The following is a 21,183-nucleotide window of genomic DNA, read 5'->3' as shown; positions in this document are numbered from 1 at the left end:
AAATAACACTTTAAAGAACAGAATAGGGAGCCAAGATGGCAGAGTGAAGCCAGGAAGCTGCTAGAGCTCTTACAATTTCCTTTGAAAACCATATGAAACCAAGGCTGTGAACAAAATCTGATTAAAGGAAACTACTTCTTAACTCAAGATAGACTGGAAAAACTTCAAGAAAAGTCAGTCTCACTGTGACGAAAAGAGTATTCAGGACAACTCAGATTGACTAAGGAAAAGCCAGTGAGAGAGTCTTTACCATGGCAAATCAGCAAGGAAGTGCCTCAGCTCTGTCTCAATAGAGAAGCAAATCAGTGGGGCAGTTTCCAATCCCAGTTCAGAAGGCAAACACTGGGAAAAAAGTGTGTTTTTCGAAAAGAGCAAGCAAAGCTAGCCCCTGAAAATGCAAAGGGTCCTTGTGTCAAAGCCAAAGTTCAGAACTGTACAAACACTTGGGATAATACTCCCTTCCCCCAGGAATAGAGGTCAACCATAAAAGCAAAAGAAGGAAATACCAAAAGAAAAGAAAAAATGAGCAAGAAACAGAAAAGAACCTTGATCATTGAAAGCTGACACGGATGAAAGGGCAGAACAAAATATCAATTCAGATAAGAACAAAAAGTGTAGAGAAGAAATCTCAAAGAGTAATATGAATTGGTCTGAAGCCCAAAGAAGCTTCTTGGAAGTGTTCATAAAAGACTTTAAAAGGCAAATCAGAGTAGAAGAAAAATGAGAAAGAAAATGAGTATACTTGTATGAGTATGCATAAATGTATGAATAAAAGTATTCATGAGAGAGTCAACAGTTTGGAAAAGGAATTAATTTTTTTTCCTTCCCTTCCAGCTCTTCCTCTAGATGACAAGTAATCCAATATGTTAAATATGTGCAATTCTTCTATACATATTTCCATAATTATCAGGTTGTACAAGAAAAAATCAGATCAAAAAAGAAAAAAAATGAGAAAGAAAACAAAATGTATGGAAACAACAACCAAGAAGGTAAAAATACTATGTTGTGATCCACACTAAGTCCCCACAGTCCTCTCTTTGGGTGCAGATGGCATTCTTTATCACAATACCTTTGGAACTGGCCTAACTCACTTCACTGTTGAAAAGAAACATGTCTGTCAGAAATGATCATCATACAATCTTGCAGTTGCTGTGACAATGTCCCCTTGGTTCTACTCACTTCACAGAGCATCAGTTCATGTAAGTCTTTTCAGGCATCTCTGAAGTCATCCTAATAATCATTTCTTATAGAAGAATAATATTCCATAACATTCATATACCATAACTTATTTAGCCAGCTCCAACTTAGGGGCATCCATTCAGTTTCCAGTTTTTTGCCACTACAAAAAGGACTGCTGCATTCATTTTTGCACATGTGAGACCTTTTTCCTTTTTATGATCTCTTTGGGATATGGGCCCAATAGAGATACTCTTGGATAAAAGTGTTTTTCACATTTTGATAGTTCATTGGGCATAGTTCTGAATTTCTCTTCAGGAAAGTTGGATCAATTCACAATTTGACAAGCAATTTATTGGTGTCCCAGGTTTCCCACATCCCTTCCAACATTCATCATTATATTTTCCTGGCATCTTAGCCAATCTGAGAGGTATGTTAATTTGCATTTCTCTCATCAATAATGATTTAGAACATTTTTTTCTTAAGATTCTAAATGGGAAATTAAGACTTTCAAAAGAAGAATTAACTAAATGGACAAAGAGAAAGCAAGCTAACTGAAGAAAATCAAACATTAAAAATAAAATTGGGGCAAATGGAAGCTAATAACTTTATGAAACAGCAAAAATCAGTCAAAAAAAAGCTAAAAAGAATGAAAAAAATTAAAATGTAAAATACTTCTTTGGCAAAACAGCTGACCTGGAAAATAGATCTAAAATACATTATTTTAAAATTATTGGTTTACCTGAAGGCTATGACCAAAAAAACCAGCATGGATAGCATTCTTCAAGACATCATCAAGGAAAACTGTTTGTATATTCTACAGAGGGATAAATAGTTATTGTAAGAATCTATCTGTCACCTTCACAAAATGATCCTGCAAGGAAAACCCCAAGGAACACTGCTGCAGAACTCCAGAACTACAATGTCAAGGAAAAAATACTGCAAGCTGCCAGACAAAAACTATTTAAATATCAAGGATCAACAATTAGGATTACCCAGGATCTGGCAGCTTCTACAATAAGTCAGAGGGCCTGTAATACCATATTCCAGGAAAGCATTGAATTTAGGGTTATAACCAGTCTCCCTGAGTAATAGGGAGACTCAGCATCAGTTTTCAAGGGAGGTGATGAATCTTCATTGAAGTAAAAGATTTTCAATCATTTCCATTGGAAAAAAACAGAGGCAAACATAAAATTGATTCTACAAATACAGAACTGAATAGAAGCATAGAAAGATAAACGGAGGGAAAAATATATTATTTACAAGTTTCTAGATGAAAAAAAAGATATCTGTAATTCTTGGGAACTGTGTCTGTCACTGGGACAAATAGAGGGGTGTAATTACTCTGATGTAATTACATCAAAGTAAAACACATTAAGAGATAGAAAAAAATGTCTGTAATTGAAAAAGAAGGAAAGGGAGGTATAATGGGACAATTACTTCACAGTAAGAGGTGAAATTGAGGGAAGAAGAGAGAGAAAAATGTGCATTGTTTGAAGCTTGATATCATCAATTTTGGCTCTAAGAGAGAATAACTTGATTATTCATTGGGTATAGAAATTTATCTCATTCTACAAAGAAGTAGGAAAAAAAGGGAAAGGAAAGGAAGGGGCAGAATAGAAGGGAGGGCAGAAATGATATGGAAAAAGGTAAGTGAAGAGATGAAAGGGGATAAAAGATAAGATAGTGGGTAGAGTGGTTTAAAAAACATTACTAAAAGAAGTAAAGGGGTGAAAAGTAGTGGGTTTGGTGAGTCACAAAACACTACTAAGAAAAGGGGAGAGAAGTGATAGAAGAGAAGGTAGTGGGTGGTGTGGGTAAAAAAACAAAAACAAAATAAGGCAGGGTGGAAAGGGAGAAGAAAAGTTTATACACAGGAGAAAATAGGATGGAGGGAAATACAGAACTGGTGATCATAACTGTGAATATGAATGGGATGAACTCTCCCATAAAAAGGAAGCAAATAGCAGAGTGGATTAAAAAACAGAATTCTACAATATGTTATTTAAAAGAAATACATTTGACACAGAGAGACACATAAAGAGTTAAGGTAAAAGGCTGGAAAAATGTAGTATGCTTCAGCTGAATAAAAACAAATAGGATTAGCAATTCAAATCTCAGATAAAGCAAAAGTAAAAACAGATTATAATAAAAGAGACAAGGAAGGAAAGTAGATCTTGATAAAGGGTACTGTAAACCACAAAGTAGTAACAACACTAATTGTATATGCACTAATGTTAAAACAGCCAAGTCCCTAGAGATGATTTTAAGCCAATTATAGGAAGAAATAGAAAGCAAGACTATATTAGTAGAGGACCTCAATATTCCCCTCTCATAATCAGACAAATCTAATCACAAAATAAATAAGAAAAAAAAAACTAGAGAGATTAATAGAATCCTAGAAAACCTAGATATGATAGACTTCTAGCGAAAACTGAATAGGAACCAAAAGGAATATACCTTTTTCTTTGAAGCATGTGGCACTTTCAAAAAATTGAGCATATATAAGGGCACAAAAAACTCACAATCAAATGCAGAAAGGCAGACATAGTAAATTCTTCCTTTTCAGACCACAATGCAATAAAAATCATATTAAACAAATGGCCAGGGAAAGAGACTAAAAACTAAAAATAATTGAAAATTAAATAACCTAATTCTAAAAAAAATGAATGGATAAAACAACAAATCACAGAAACAATCCAAAATTTCATCCAAGAGAATAATAATAATGAGACAACACACCAAAACCTAAGGGATGCAGCCAAAGCAGTTCTTAGGGGAAATTTTATTTCTCTAAATAGCTACATGAATAAAATAGGGAAAGAGGAGGTCAATGAATTGGGCATGCAATTAAAAAAGCTAGTAAAAGAACAAGTTAAAAACAACCAATTAAATACCAAATTAGGAATTCTGAAACTAGGAGAGATTAATAAAATAAAAACAACAACAACAAAAAACTAAAGAACTAATAAATAAAACTAAGATTTGGTTTTATGAAAAAAAAAACAACAAAATAGAAAAAAAAAACTTTTACTTTTTTTGGTTAGCAGAAAGAAAAACATCAAATCACCAGCATCAAAAATGAAAAGGGTGAATTTACCACCAATGAAAAGGAAATTAATGCAATAATTAGAGCTATTTTGGCCAACTGTATAGCAACAAGTTTGACAATCTAACTGAAATGGTAATACATATACAAAAATATAAATTGTGCAAATTAGCAGAAGAGGAAATAAATTACTTAAATAGTCCCCATTTTAGAAAAAGAAATTGAATAAGATAGTAATAGTAATTGAACAAGACATCCCTAAGAAAAAATCTCCAGGGTCAAATGGATTCACAAGTGAATTATACCAAATATATAAACAACAATTAATTTGATTACTATGTAAAGTACTTGGAAAAATAGTACTTCTGTGACACAAATATGGTACTGTTACCTAAATCAGAAAGGAAAAACAGAAAAAGAAAATTACAGACCAATCACCCTAATGAATATTGATGCAAAAAATTGAAATAAAAATATTTTTAAATTATTAAAAATAAAATTTAAAAATTAGCAAAGAGATTACAGCAATTTATCTGAAGATTATTACACTATGACCAAATGAGATTTATACCAGGAAATCAGAGTGGTTCTATATCAGCAAATTATTGACTCAAATTCATTAACAGTTTTAGCAAAGTTGTAGGATATAAAATAAACCTATGAAAATTATCAGCATTTCTATATCAGCAAGATATGGAAAGAGAAATTCCATTTAAAATTACTATTAAAAAATTATTTGTCGGTCTACCTGACAAACACAAGACAAATATAACAACTATATGAACACAATTACAAAACACTTCTCACACAAATAAAGTCAGATCTAAGCTATTGAAAAATATCACTTGTTCATGGATAATATCACTTGTTCATGAGTTAATATAATAAAAATGACAATTCTACCTAAATTGGTCTATTTGTTTAGTGCTACAACAATCAAACTGCCAAAAATTATTTTATAGAACTAGAGAATATAAAAACAAACTTCATCTGTAAGAACAAAAGGTCAAGAATATCAAGGGAGTTAATGAAAAAAAAATACAAAGGATAGTGGCTTAGCAGTACCAAACCTAAAATTATGTTATAAAACAGCAGTCATCAAAACCATTTGATAGTGCTTAATAGAGTGGTGGATCAATGGAATAGATTAGATATACATGACATAATAATCGGTGATATAGTAATTTAGTATTTGATAAATCCCCAAACTCCAGCTTCTGGCATAAGAACTGACTATTTCCCAAAAACTGCTTAGAAAATTGTAAAATAATATGTCAGAAATGCCATAGACTTACATCTCACACTCCAAACCAAAACAAATTCAAAATGGGTGCATGATTTGGGCATAAAGGATGATACTATGAACAAAGTTGGAGAACAAGGGATAATTTACCTATCAGATATTTGGAGAAGAGAGAAATTTATGACCAAAGAAGCACTAGATAATATTATGAAAGGGGCAACTTTGACTGCATTAAATGAAAAAGTTTTTGTACAAACAAATCCAACAGAAAAAAGATTAAAGGGAAGTACATTACTGCCCTGGAGCTGTTGCTGCTGGCTTTCTTCCCATGCTAGGTAGGCATTGACAAATCTTGCTTATTATCTTGGGATTCAGTAGTTCACTATTTGTCTTCTGTAATTATGTTGGAAATCTCACTGCTAGTTTGCTGATCCACTGCTTTTTGAACCAGGACATATTGGCCAATGTGGCTGCATTTTGGTTAAGAGTCTTCTAGTAGTTTCTCCTGGTGAGAGGAGGCCTCTCCACCCTAGGTCTCCCTTTGGGGCAACTGCGCTGGATTTCTCTTCCTCTCAAATTGAGATAGAGCTTTATTGAAGTTCTTCCAAAATATTTTATGTTGGAAATTTCTTATACTACAAATATTTGCTTAGAGACATGATCCGATGTTGATTTTAAGGGAAGCCAGGAAGAGCTCAAAGACCTTTCTATTATCTGCTATCTTGACTCCACCCCCAACAAATCCCACGTTTTAGTATTTTCAAAAATGTGTCATTTCAAATTTTTTCTAAAATTCTATTCATCCCCTTTTTAAAATTTATTTCCATTTGATTTATTTTAGTTCTAAGAATTATAAATTGAGATTTACCATTAGTATAGTTTTATTTCCTATTTCCTCCTTTAATTTGTGTAACTTGCCTTTCAATAATTTGAATGCTAAAAAATTAGTGCATATATAGTTATTCTTAATATTATTTAATTGTTTATGGACTTTTTAGCCAAATGTAGTTTTGATGATAATCTCTTTTAATCATATCCATTTTTATTTAATTTTATTTGGGACCCTGATTTGTACCCTAGACTTCTAGCCCAATAAGTGTTCTAGCTCCTTATTTTAATGCTTTATGCATCATTCTGTTCCTTTCTTTTTTTGGTATTTGCTTTTTTAATTGTAGTAAGTTTGTTTTTAATACACATTTCTATATGAATCATGTTGAGAGAGAAAAATCAGAACAAAAAGGAAAAATCATGAGAGAAATAAAATAAAACAGAAAAAAGAAGTGAACATAATATAGACTAATTTACATTGTCTCCTTATACATTTTTCTGTATGCAGATGACATTTTCTGTCCAAAGTCTTTTGGGATTGCTTTGGATCACTGAACTGTGGAGAAGAATCAAGCCTTTCACAATTTATCACTCCACATTCTTGCTGTTATTGTGCACAATGCATTCCTGGTTCTGCTCGGTTCACTCAGCATCAGTTCCTGTCAATCTTTCCAGGCCTTTTTATAACCATATTGTTCATCATTTTTTATAGAACAATAATATCTAATTACCTTCATGTACCACAATTTGTTCAGCTATTCACCAATTAATAGGGAATTATATGGAGCTTACTTAGACAGAATTCATTCTGTCTAAGTAAACTCCATATAAGATTGTCTCAAAAGAAATAAGAATAAAAGGTAGAAGAAAGAAAATGGGGGAAATTAACTCACATAATGAATTTATGTATTTTATATAAATGCATATCTAAACTTGTATAAATTTACACACATATTTGAATTAAGAAATTCATCTTACACAAGAGGAAAGTAGGAGGCGAAATAGCTAAAGGAGGTGATAAAGTAGTGCAGATAAATGGAGGCAGTGGTTAGAAGTAAAACAGTTTTTTGAGGAGTGAACAAGGTAAAAAAAAGTCAGCATGTCAGAATGAGATAATGTTGGTTAACACAGTCCTTGATATATAGACAATTCTTAATAAATGCCTGTTCCTTTCCTCTCCCTTTTTAGGTACATATTATTTTAGCTATATCCTTTTAAAAACTATTCCATACATTTGAGTTTATGATTAAGTGCCTTTGTTCTATAAGAATTATCATTAAATATATTCTTTATTTTAATGTTAATATTCCCTCTTCCATAACCCATCCCACATTCAATCACCATGCCAACTCCCTTTCTCTCCACTTCATCTTTCCTTGGAAAAGCTTGGAAGTACTTCTATTGCCAATACTCTTTGCAGTTTTTCAAAGTCAATTTCTCATGTTTTCCTTATAAAAATTAAACAATGTCACAAAGGAATGTGAGGCAAATGATACTGAGCTTAATCTGGTACTGAATGTTAAGAAATCAATCATGAAAGAACAAAGAAGTAGCCTACCTATTTATGACTTATGAGTCAGACTAAAATTTTTTCATAACAGAATTTAAACCTTACTTATTACATGTTTGATTATCCCAATAAGTTTTGACTAAATTTTGGGAAATATTTTTTAAAGAAAAAGAAGTAATTATAAAAGTCCTCTGAAATTGAAGACTCTGATATGCAATTTGACTTTTAAATAGTTTTCCACTTAATCATCTGAATGGTGTCTCCTTAACTTAGAAAATATTTCTTTACTTGATCCAAATAGTAGACATTTTATTTCCCTATATTTAATAGCTTGCATCAAGATCTTTCTGTTATAACATCAGATAATAAATCTTTCTTTTCCCTGTTGAGGATCTCTGATAGCCTTTCAATCATTTCTCTCCACTACTATTGAATAAGTTTTTGAGTGTAGTGATGGTTGTAATTATGATTATGATTATTTACTATTTACAAGCTTGTGGGTTAGAATACAATTATATCCCATAAGTCTGGGGGAAGAATAGTCATAAGTTTCTTGAACTATGAAATAAACTACAAGAATTCAAGCTAACTCAGCCTTTGGAAGACAAGACTGAATAGTGACTGCAGCAACTTATATCATGCTCAAGATGAAAGAAAAATACTCTCACCTTGAAGAAAACCGTGTATCTATATTGTTTAAAGTAGTGTTGTAGGCAAGGGAATAAATAATTTGATTACTGAAAGAGCTTTAAGACTGCAGTATTGTAGAATTTTATAAATTTCTGGGCAAATTTAGTATCTTGTACCAGTAATCAAAATTCAAAAATATATTTCCCAAGCAAATGGTGAATAAATAGGGTTATCATAATTTGTATTCCAACACGAGAGATGGATGGTGTCCAATAACTGTTCCAAAAGAGAAAAACCTGACCTAAAAAGAAAATACAATTTAATATATGCAGCATGAGATGTTACTTGCAAGATTAGTTCAAGTTGACTTGAATAAAAACAGACACATAGATTGAAACCTGGCAAAAGGCCCATAAACAAAGAGTAATGATAATGTAGATGTGTTTAATTCTGGGAAAGTGTCTGGTGGAGATCAGAGCGAGAGGTGGACATTATGTCTTTATTGATAATGTAGAAGAATAAAAACCATGTTTTGAAATGTAATAACATTCTCAATTTTGGAGATAGTTCCAAGATCAGTATAACATATGTTTCTCTGTTTCTGTCTGTCTGTCTGTCTCCCCTTAATACCATACTTTTCGCTATTATTGAGAGTGAAAGAGAAGAAAACAATAGTAATATTTTTTCCAAGATTTCATAAAATATACTATTCACACCCCTAAGGAATTCTCTAAATGCATTTATTTCTTCTACTTTCAATAAAGGGAGTACTACATGTAAAACATTATGCTGTGGAAAACAGGAAAAAAATATAACAGTCTCTGTCATTAAGGATATTGCATAATATAATAATTAATTAGATTTAAAACATACAGAATAGAAGAATAATAACTTGATTAGGGAGTCAAGTCTTTTTTAGATGGTGAAATTTGAGTTGAATCTTTATAGAAAGCATAGATGTCAAGAGGCAGAGATGAGGAATGAGAACATTCTAGATATGATGGTGGGCATGGAAATGAGAGGGAGAGTGTCATGAGTCAAAAAGAGAAAGTAGGCTAGTATTTAGAAGAAAGTGAATTGCGTTTGAAAACCATAATGAAAGAAAAGAGCCTAGATATTATCTTATAGGAAATCATGAAAGGTAGCCTAAACATGCTCTTACAGGATGCCCTAAAACCAAAAGATAAAATAATCATTGAAAGAATTCACTGATCACCTCCTGAAAGAGATCCCAAAATGAAAACTCAAAGGAATATCATGGCTAAATTTCAGAATTATTGGACCAAGGGAAAAAATATTGCAAGCAGCCAGAAAGAAATAATTCAAATATTGAGGAACCACAATCTGGATTATCAAGGATCTAGGAGCTTCAACCTTAAAGAATTGAAAGGCCTGGAATCTGATATTGCAAAAGATAAAGGAACTTGGATTACAAGAATCAATTATCCTGCAAAACTGGGCATTATCTTTTAGGGAAGAACATGGATATTCAATGAAACAGGTGAATTTCATTTATTTCTGATGAAAAGGCCAGAACTGACCAGAAGAAATGATCTCCAAATACAGAACTCAGGAGGAACATAAAAAGGTAAAATGGAAAGAATTCTTGAGAATTATATCTCTATTATGTGTATACTTAGGGAATGCAGTTATTATTTGATTTTTTTTGTGATAATATAAAAAAGAAACTAGAAGTACAGAGGGAGTTGTACTGGAAAAAGAGGAAAATGGAGGTAAAAATGAGAGAAATTACATCACATGAAGAGGCAAAGAAGACCTACTACAAATGTAGGAAAGAAGGAAAGGGGATGAACATTGTCTGTATCTTATTCTCATCAGATTTGATTCAAAGAGAGAATATTAGACATATTTGGTTTCACAGAAAAACATGTCTCACATTATAAGGAAGTGGAAGGTGAAAAAGGAAAAGAAAGGGGGAGGCTAAAAAGAAGGGAAAACAGAAGTAATAGGGGAAAAATATAAGAAAAGCAAAGAAGCTGTAAAGAGGGAGGGCTGTTTGAGGGAGGAGGTGGTCAGAAACAAAATACTGGGGAGAACAAAAAGGGGGAAAGGGAAGAGAAAACTATAACCTGGGGTACACAAGATGGTGGGAAAGATAGAATTTTTCTTTTTACCTATAAATGTGAAAAGTGGAACTCTCCCATAAAACAGAAATGGATAGCAGACTGAATTAAAACCCAGGATCCTATAATGAGATGTTTACAAGAAGCACATTTAAAGCAGAGTGACACAGAATAAAGGTAAAAGAGGCTGGAGCAGAATCAATTATGCTTCAGGTGAAGTAAAAAAAAATCAGGCATGGTGATGCTGATCTCAGATCAAGAAAAAGCAAAAACTGATCTCATTAAAAGAGATAGTGAAGGGAATTCTCTTGCTAAATGGTACCATAGATAATGGAATAATATCAATACTAAATATATATGCACCAAGTGATATAGCATCCTAATTCCTAGAGGAGAAGACAAGAAGCTGCAAGAAGAAATAAAAAGCAAAACTATACTAGTGGGGGATCTCATCCTTGCTCTCTCAGAAATAGAGAAATTGAACCACTAAATAAATAAGAAAGAAATTAAAGAGGTAAATATAATTTTACAAAAGTTGGGTATGACAACTATGTAGAGAAAATTGAATGGAGATTTAAAAAAAATGGAGATATACTTTTTTCTTGGTGGCTCATGGAACCTATAAAAATTGACCATACATTTGAGCATAAAGACCTCAAAATTAAATGTAGAAAGGTAAAAATAATAAAAGCATCATCTTCTTCAAATCATGATACAATAAAAATTACATGCAATAAAAAGCTATGGGAAAATAAACCAAAAATTAATAAACTAAATAATCTTATCCTAAAGAATGAATGGGTGAAACAGCAAATCATAGAAACCATCAGTAATTTTATGTAAGAGAATGACAATAATGAGGCAAACATATCAAAATTTGTGAGATTCAGTCAAAGCAGTAATTAGAAGAAATTTTATATCTCTAGATGCTTACTTGAATAAAATAAAGAAAGAGAATATCAATACATTGGGATTGCAACTAAAAAAGCTAGAAACAGCAAATTAAAACCTTCTAATCAAATGCCAAATTTAATATTTTGAAAATAAAAGGGAAGATTAATAAAATTGAAAGTAAGAAAACAATTGAATTAATGAATAAAACAAAGAGTTGGGGTTTTTTATAGCTTTTTATTTACAAAACATATGCATGGATAATTTTTCAACACTGACCTTTGCAAAAACTTCTGTTCCAACTTTTCCCTTTCTTTTCCCCACCCTCTCCCCTAGATAGCAGGTAGTCCAATACATGTTAAATACATTAAAGTCTATGTTAATACAATATATATATGTATATATATATATTATCTTGCTACACAAGAAACATTGGATCTAGAAAGAAAGCAAAAAAAAAAAAAAACTGAGAGGGAAAACAAAAATGAAAGCACAGAACAACAGAAAGAGTAGAAAGGCTATACTGTGGTCCACATTCATTTCCCATTGTTCTCTCTCTGGGTGTAGCTGATTCTCTTCATTACTGAACAGTTGGGATTGGTTTGAATCATCTCATTGTTGAAGAGAGCCACGTCCATCAGAATTGGTCAGCATATATTATTGTTGTTGAAGTGTATAATGACCTCCTGGTTCTGCTCATTTCACTTAACATCAATTCATATAAGTCTCTCTAGGCCTCTCTGAAATGATCCTGTTGGTCATTTCTTACAGAACAGTAATATTCCATGGCATTCATGTACCACAATTTGTTCAGCCATTCTCCAATTGATGGGCAACCATTCAGTTTCCAGTTTCTGGCCACTACAAAAAAGACTGTCACAAACATTTTTGCACATATGGGTCCCTTTCCTTTCTTTGAGATCTCTTTGAGATATAAGACCAATAGTAACACTGCTTGGTCAAAGGATATGCACAGTTGGATAACTTTTTCAGTATAGTTCCAAATTGCTCTCCAGAATGGTTGGATATGTTCACAACTCCACCAACAATGTATCAGTATCCCAGTTTTCCCATATCCCCTCCAATATTCGTTATTATATTTACCTGTCATCTTAGCCAATCTGACAGGTGTGTAGTGGTATCTCAGAGTTGTCTTAATTTGCATTTCTCTGATAAATAATGATTTGGAACCCCTTTTCATATGACTTCATCTGAAAATTGTCGTTCATATCCTTTGACTATCTATCAATTGGAGAATGGCTTGATTTTTTATAAATTTGAGTCAATTCTCTATGTATTTTGGAAATGAAAGCTTTATCAGAACCTTTGACTATAAAAATGTTTTTTTTTCCAGTTTATTGCTTCCCTTCTAATCTTGTCTGCATTAGTTTTATTATTATAAAAACTTTTTAACTTAATATAATCAAAATTTTCTATTCTGTGATCAATAAGGATTTCTAGTTCTTTTTTAGTCACAAGTTCCTTCCTCCTCCACAGATCTGAGAGATAAACTATCCTATAATAGATCATGAACTCATTTCAACCTTATTTTGGTATAGTGTGTTAGGTATGAGTCAAAACCTAGTTTCTGCCATACTAGTTTCCAATTTTCCCATTAATTTTTGTCAAATAGTGAATTCTTATGCCAGAAACTGGGGTTTTTGGGATTGTCAAACACTAAATTACTATAGTTATTGACTATTTTGTCCTGTGAACCTAATCTATTCCACTGATCAACTTGTCTATTTCTTAACAGTACCAAATGGTTTTGATGACCACAGCTTTATAAAATAGTTTTACATTTGGAATAGCTAGGCCACCTTCGTTTGAATTTTTTCATTAGTATCCTTGAAATTCTTGACCTTTTGTTCTTCCTGATGAATTTTGTTGGGGTTTTTTTCTAGGTCAGTACAATAGTTTCTTGGGAGTTTGATTGGTATCACTAAATAAATAGATTAGTTTAGGGAGTTTTATCATCTTCCTTATATTCATTGGACCTATCCAAGAGCACTTGATATTATTCCAATTGGTTACATCTGACTTTATTTGTGTGGAAAGTGTTTTGTAGTTTTGCTCAATAGTTCCTGACTTTCCCTTGGTAGATAGATTCCCAAATATGCTATACTATCAATAGTTATTTTAAATGGAATACCTCTTTGTATCTCTTGCTGTTGGATTTTGTCAGTTATATATAAAAATGCTGATGACTTTTGTGGGTTTATTTTGTATTCTGCAAATTTGCTAAATGTGTGGATTGTTTCTGATAGCTTTTTAGTAGAATCTCTGTAGTTCTCTAAGTATACCATCATTTCATCAGCAAAGAATGATAATTTGGTTTCCTCATTACCTACTCTAATTCCTTTAATCTCTTTCTCAACTCTTATTGCCAAAGCTAGCATTTCTAATACAATATTGAATAGTAATGGTGATAATGAGCAACCTTGTTTCACTCCTGATCTTATTGGGAATGGTTCCAGTTTATCCCCATTACATATGATGCTTACTGATGGTTTTTAATAGATGCTACTGATTATTTGAAGGAATACACTTATTCCTATACTCTCAAGTGTTTTTAATAGGAATGGATGTTGGATTTTATTGAATGCTTTTTCTTCATCTATTGAGATGATCATATGGTTTTTGTTAATTTGGTTATTAATATGGCCAATTATACTGATAGTTTTCCTAATATTGAACCAGTCCTGCATTCCTATATTATCCTGGGGAGATTTTCTGTAGTCTTTTTGCTAATGTTTTATTTAAGATTTTAGCATCAATATTCATTAGGGAGATTGATCTATAATTTTCTTTCTCTGTTTTCATCCTACCTAGTTTAGGTATCAATACCATGTCTATGTAATAGAAGGAATTTGATAGGAGTCCTTCATTCCCTATTTTTTTCAAATAGTTTATATAGCATTGGGGCTAATTGTTCTTTAAATGTTTGGTAGAATTCACACGTAAATCCATCTGATTCTGGGGATTTTTTTTTTTAGGGAGTTGATTGATAGCTTGTTCTATTTCTTTTCTTTTCTTTTTTTTTTTTTTTAGGAGAAAATCTGCACTTTTATTTTCACTAACCTTTAACATTTTTTTCCTTCAATTATTTTTTTTAATTTTTTATTTAATAATTACTTTATATTGACACTTGTTTCTGTTCCGATTTTTTTTTCCCTCTCTTTCTCCCTCCGCCCCCTCCCCTAGATGGCAAGCAGTCCTTTATATGTTGGATATGTTGCAGTATATCCTAGATACAATATATGTTTGCAAAACCGAACAGTTCTCTTGTTGCATAGGGAGAATTGGATTCAGAAGGTATAAATAACCCGGGAAGAAAAACAAAAATGCAGATAGTTCACATTCGTTTCCCAGTGTTCTTTCTTTGGGTGTAGCTGTTTTTGTCCGTCATTTATCAATTGAAACTCAGGTCTCTTTGTCAAAGAAATCCACTTCCATCAAAATATGTCCTCATACAATATCGTTGTCGAAGTGTATAATGATCTCCTGGTTCTGCTCATTTCACTTAGCATCAGTTCATGTAAGTCTCGCCAGTCCTCTCTGTATTCATCCTGCTGGTCATTTCTTACAGAACAATAATATTCCATAGCATTCATATACCACAATTTACCCAGCCATTCTCCAATTGAGGGGCATCCATTCATTTTCCAGTTTCTGGCCACTACAAACAGGGCTGCTACAAACATTTTGGCACATACAGGTCCCTTTCCCTTCTTTAGTATTTCTTTGGGATATAAGCCCAATAGAAACACTGCTGGATCAAAGGGTATGCACAGTTTGATAATTTTTTGGGCATAATTCCAGATTGCTCTCCAGAATGGTTGGATTCATTCACAACTCCACCAACAATGCATTAGTGTCCCAGTTTTCCCACATCCCCTCCAACATTCATCATTATTTTTTCCTGTCATCTTAGCCAATCTGACAGGTGTGTAGTGGTATCTCAGAGTTGTCTTAATTTGCATTTCTCTGATCAATAATGATTTGGAACACTCTTTCATATGAGTGGTAATAGTTTCAATTTCATCCTCTGAAAATTGTCTGTTCATATCCTTTGACCATTTATCAATTGGAGAATGGCTTGATTTCTTATAAATTTGAGTCAGTTTTCTATATATTTTGGAAATGAGGCCTTTATCAGAACCTTTAACTGTGAAAATGGCTGGGTAAATTGTGGTATATGAATGTTATGGAATATTATTGTTCTGTAAGAAATGACCAGCAGGATGAATACAGAGAGGACTGGCGAGACTTACATGAACTGATGCTAAGTGAAATGAGCAGAACCAGGAGATCATTATACACTTCGACAACGATATTGTATGAGGACATATTTTGATGGAAGTGGATTTCTTTGACAAAGAGACCTGAGTTTCAATTGATAAATGACGGACAAAAGCAGCTACACCCAAAGAAAGAACACTGGGAAACGAATGTGAACTATCTGCATTTTTGTTTTTCTTCCCGGGTTATTTATACCTTCTGAATCCAATTCTCCCTATGCAACAAGAGAACTGTTCGGTTCTGCAAACATATATTGTATCTAGGATATACTGCAACATATCCAACATATAAAGGACTGCTTGCCATCTAGGGGAGGGGGTGGAGGGAGGGAGGGAAAAAAAATTCGGAACAGAAACGAGTGTCAATATAAAGTAATTATTAAATAAAAATTAAAAAAAAAATAAAATTATTATCAATTTCTTCTAGGAGAGCCTTAGTTGGTGGGGACAGGTTATATCACCTTTGGGGTTTCATCTGACGACTGTCTGTTATTAATCTCTTCAGTGTTGGAAATCTGTTCTCTTTCACTATAGAAGCTGTCTATAGTTAGAGCCCTCTTTGCTTTTTTATTCTTTTTTTTTTTTTTTTTTTAAGTTGGGCTCTGTCTTTAGGGTAAGGAGGTTCCAAGCTTCCTCTATAGACCAGGGATAAACAGTTGCTGCATTGTCAGCTGTGCTGCAAACAGATTGTGAGGAATGGCTGTTCTGTAATCGAATTGAGTTACTCCCAGTGCTGTGTTTGTGTGACCAGGTCTCAAGTGACTCTGGCATTTTGGGGTACACTCTACCTTTTGTGTTTGTATAATTTCTCTGCTGATCTTCTATTTTGCAACTAAAGCAGAGTAAACACTGTGGTAGAGTCCTCTCTGCAATTTTTTTCTTCAGAGACTGCATACTTCCCTACCCCCCATCCACTCAATGTGTGCTAGCCTCCATGTCCTGCCTCCCTTCCTGCACTGCCCCCACCTCCCACCCACATGCCCAATCAAGACAGACTTTTTCTGGTAATCTTTCAAGATATCTTCTGCTGGTAATTTGTTGTACTCTGAATATTTGTGGATTCTACCAGTCAAGCACTATTTCAGAAGCTGAATTTTGTAATCAGAAGTAAGGATAGTAACGGAGCTCGCAATGAACTGTGTGTCCTCTCCACCATCTTGGCTTTGCCCCAAAGAGCTGGTTTAATGGGAAAAAAAAAAACCCAACACAATATAAGTAAACCTTTAATTAATTTAATTGAAAAAAGGAAAGAAAATCAAATTGTTAGTCTCAAAAAGGAAAAGGGAGGACTTGCAACCAATGAAGAGGAAATGAGAACAATAATTAGGAGTTATTTTGCCCAACTATATATCAATATATTGTTAATCTAGATGAAATGTAGGAATACTTACAAATACCCAGATTAACATAAGAGGAAATAAATTATTTAAATAGTCCAATTTTAGAAATAATATATATAAAACAAACTATTAATCAACTCCATAAGAAAAAATCTCTAGGGCCAGATGGATTTACATGTGAATTCTACCAAACATTTAAAGAGCAATTAATTCCAATATTATGCAAACTATTTGAAAAAAATAGGGAAAGGACTTCTATCAAATTCCTTTTATGATGCAGATATGGTGCAGATACCTAAACCAGATAGGGTGACTACATAGAAAAAAAATTATAGACCAGTTTCCCTAATGAATATTGATGCAAAAATCTTAAATAAAATGTTAGCAAAGAGATTACAGAAAATCATTCCCAGGATGATATATTATGACCAAGTAGGATTTATACTAGGGCTGTAGGGCTGGTTCAATATTAGGAAAACTATTAACATAATTGACTATATCAATAACAAAACTCACAAAAATCATATGATTATTTCAATAGATGCAGAAAACACATTTGACAAAAATCCAAAACCCAATTCCTATTAAAAACATTAGAGTACAGGAATAAATGGAGTTTTTCTTAAAATGATCAGTTGCATTTATCTAAAACCAGCAGTATGCATCATATGTAATGGTGACAAACTAGAACCATTCCCAACAAAATCATGGGTAAATCAAGGTTGCTCACTATCACCATTACTATTCAATATTCTATTAGAAATATTTGCTTTTAAAGGAGGGAAAGTGACTCACATCTGCAAAAATATTTCTGGCAGTCCTTTTTGTAGTAACAAGAAATTGGAAACTTAATGGATGCCCATCAGTTGGAGCATAGCTTAATAAATTATGGTATATGAATGTTATGGAATATTACTGTTCTGTAAGAAATTACCAACTGCATTATTTCAGAGAGGTCTGAAGAGACTTATATGAATTGATGCTTAGTGAAATGAACAGAACCAGATCATTGTACACAACAACAACAAGAACTGAGTGTGGTTCACAACACATTTTCTCTCTTTTTGTTGTTGTTTGCTTGCATTTTATTTTACTTCCCTTTTTTTCTTGTGCGGCATGATAATTATGTGAATATGTATGCATGTATTGGATTTAACATATATTTCTACCATGTTTAATATATATTGGATTACTTGCCATCTAGGGGAGGACACTGAGGAAGTGGGGAAATTGGAACACAAGGTTTTGCAAGGGTTAATGATGAAGAATGGCCCACACATATGTTTTGAAAAATAAAATGCTTGAATAAAAAAAATATTAGGTTTGACAGTAAGAGAAGAAAAAGAAATTAAAAGAATTAGCAGGTAAGAAACAAATCAAATTATCACTCTTTGAAGATGACATCATGGTATACTTAGAGAGCCCTAGAAAAATCAACTAAAAACTACTAGAAAAAATTCACAACTTTAGGAAAGTTGCAGGATACTAAATAAATCCACATAAATCATCATCATTTTTATATATTACCAACAAATTCCAATAACAAATGATACAAAGAGAAATTCGATACTACAGAATTTTTGGGAGTCTATCTGTCAAGTCAAAGTGAGCAATTATATGAACACAACTATAAAACACTTTCCACACAAATAAAGTCAGATCTAATCAACTGGAAAAATATCAAAGGCTTATGGGTAGGGTAAATAAAAATGATAAAAATGACAATACTATTTAAATTTATCTACTTATTTAGTGCCATACCAATTAAGCTCTCAAGAAATTATTTTACAAATATAGCAAAAATAATAACAAATTTTTTTTGAAAGAACAAAAGCTCAAGTATTTCAAGGGAATTAGTGAAAAAAAATACCAGTGAAGGTGGCCTTCCTTCAAAGTATATTATAAAGCAGCCGTCACCAAAACCATTTGATACTGGTTAAGAAACAGAGCAATCGATCAGTAAAATAGGTTATGTTCATAGGACAAAATAGTCAAAGACTCTATAGCAATCTAGTGTTTGACAAACCCAAAGATCTCACCTTTTGGGATAAATACAAACTACTTAACAAAAATTGTTGGGAAAATTAGAAACTATTATAGTAGAAACCAGCCATTGACTCACATCTAACACCATATGCCAAGTGGGTTCATGATTAAGCATAAATATTGATATTATAAGCAAATTAGAAGAACAAAGGATAGTTTACCTCTCAAATCTGTGGAGAAGGAAGGGATTTGTAACCAAAGAAGAAATGGAGTTTATAACTGAACACAAAATAGGTAATTTGATTATATTAAGTTTAAAAAAACCTTTTGTACAAACAAAACTAATGCAGACAATATTAGAAGGGAAGCAATAAATTGGGAAAATGTTTTTACATCCAAGAGTTTTGATAAAGATCTCATTTCTAAAATATGTAGAGAATTGACTCAAATTTATAATAATTCAAGCCAATCTCCTTTTGACAAATGGTTAAAGGATATGAACAGACAACTTTCAGATGAAGAAATTAAAACCATTTCTAGTTATATGAAAAGTATTCTAAATCACTATTGATCAGAAAAATGCAAATTAAGACAACTCTGTGATACCACTACACACCTCTCAGATGATAGGAAAAGTTAATAATGATTGTTGGAATGTGGGAAAACTGGGACACTAATACATTGTTAATGGAATTGTGAACTGATCCAACCATTCTGGAGAGCAATTTGGAACTATGCTCAAAGGAGTACCAAGCTATATATGTCCTTTCATACAGCAGTGTTTCTAATTGGGCTCATATCCCAAAGATACTTTAAAGAGATCCACATGTTCAAAAATGTTTGTAGTATCAAGAAACTGGAAAGTATATCATCAATTATAAAGTGTCTGAGTAAGTTATAGTATATTAATGTTATGGAATATTATTTTTCTATAAGAAATTATCAGCAGAATGAATTCAGAAAGGCATAGAGAGGCTTACATGAACTGATGTTAAATGAAATGAGCAGAACTAGAAAATCATTGTACAAATCAATAGCAAGATACATGATGATCAATTCTGATGGATGTGACTCTTCTCTTTTTTTTTTTTTAATAACTTTTTATTGATAGAACGCATGCCAGGGTAATTTTTTACAGCATTATCCCTTGCATTCACTTCTGTTCTGATTTTTTCCCCTCCCTCCCTCCACCCCTTCCTCCAGATGGCAAGCAGTCCTTTACATGTTGAATGGGTTGCAGTATATCCTAGATACAATATATGTGTGCAGAACCAAACAGTTTTCTTGTTGCACAGGGAGAATTGAATTCAGAAGGTATAAATAACCCGGGAAGAAAAACAAAAATGCAAGCAGTTTATATTCATTTCCCAGTGTTCTTTCTCTGGGTGTAGCTGCTTCTGTCCATCTTTGATCAATTAAGGCTCTCTTTATTGAAGAGATCCACTTCCATCAGAATACATCCTCAAACAGTATCGTTGTTGAGGTATATAATGATCTCCTGGTTCTGCTCATTTCACTCAGCATCAGTTCATGTAAGTCTCGCCAGTCCTCTCTGTATTCATCCTGCTGGTCATTCCTTACAGAACAATAATATTCCATAACATTCATATACCACAATTGACTCTACCATTCTCCAATTGATGGACATCCTTTCATTTTCCAGCTTCTAGCCACTACAAACAGGGCTGCCACAAACATTTTGGCACATACAGGTCCCTTTCCTTTCTTTAGTATCTCTTTGGGGTATAAGCCCAGTAGAAACACTGCTGGATCAAAGGGTATGCACAGTTTGATAACTTTTTGAACATAGTTCCAAATTGCTCTCCAGAATGGCTGGATGTGTTCACAATTCCACCAACAATGTATCAGTGTCCCTGTTTTCCCACATCCTCTCCAACATTCCCCATTATCTTTCCCTGTCATTCTAGCCAATCTGACAGGTGTGTAGTGGTATCTCAGAGTTGTCTTAATTTGCATTTCTCTGATTAATAAGGATTTGGAGCATATTTTCATATGTCTATAAATAGTTTCAATTTCTTTGTCTGAGAATTGTCTGTTCATATCCTTTGACCATTTATCAATTGGAGAATGGTTTGATTTCTTATAGATTAGAGTCAATTCTCTATATATTTTGGAAATGAGGCC

Source organism: Antechinus flavipes, chromosome 5 (genome assembly GCF_016432865.1).
Source record: "Antechinus flavipes isolate AdamAnt ecotype Samford, QLD, Australia chromosome 5, AdamAnt_v2, whole genome shotgun sequence".
Lineage (NCBI taxonomy): Eukaryota > Metazoa > Chordata > Mammalia > Dasyuromorphia > Dasyuridae > Antechinus > Antechinus flavipes.
Note: the sequence above shows the minus strand (reverse complement) of the source record.